Consider the following 807-nt stretch of genomic DNA (forward strand, 5'->3'; position numbering starts at 1 on the left):
CTGAGCAACCACAAAGCAACGCAATGAAATGTTCAGAACACCCTAGCACTCGCAAAGCAACGCAATGAAACGTTTAGAACACCTGAGCAACCACAAAGTAATGCAATGAAACGTTTAGAACACCTGAGAAACCACAAAGTAATGCAATGAAATGCTCACAAAGCAACGGAATGAAACTTTCAGAACACCCTATCACTCGGAAAGCAACGCAATGAAATGCTCAGAACACCCTATAGCGATCGCAAAGCAATGCAATGAAACGCTCAGAACACCCTAGCGATCGCAAAGCAATGCAATGAAACGCTCAAAACACCTGTAAAAAACTAAAAATAAATACAAAAATAGCAAAACCTTTGCAACTACCCTAGCACTGCGATGCACAGAATTAGCATGTTCAAGCACTACTCACATTTGCTTTAGAAAATGTTCTTAGTTGTTTTGCAGTTGTTGTTTAAATGCTTGACACTTTGAATCACATGATGTTCACAGGCACTAAAAATGTATTGAAGTGCTCCATTTTTAATAAAAGTTGGAACTGAGGGCTAAATGCTGAGCTTTTGAGATTTGCAGAAAGCTAATGCAACCCTAATTGCTCGTGTGGCAATTTATGCATGCATTTAGGGCTAAGTACTAGCTGTTGGAGGAAACTTATTTCAGTGCCCAAAAATGGTGAGGCAAATGGTTTTGTTTTTATTCACTACTGACTGAATTCTTGTCCTTGAAACAGAATACCAGCTCAGAAGATTTTTGTAATCTGTTCTTCTCTTAGTTCAATTTACTTCTTTAAGAAATGACTGAAACAAAAAC

This window comes from Sinocyclocheilus grahami, unplaced genomic scaffold (assembly GCF_001515645.1).
Source record: "Sinocyclocheilus grahami isolate Dianchi unplaced genomic scaffold, SAMN03320097.WGS_v1.1 scaffold199.1, whole genome shotgun sequence".
NCBI classification, from domain to species: domain Eukaryota; kingdom Metazoa; phylum Chordata; class Actinopteri; order Cypriniformes; family Cyprinidae; genus Sinocyclocheilus; species Sinocyclocheilus grahami.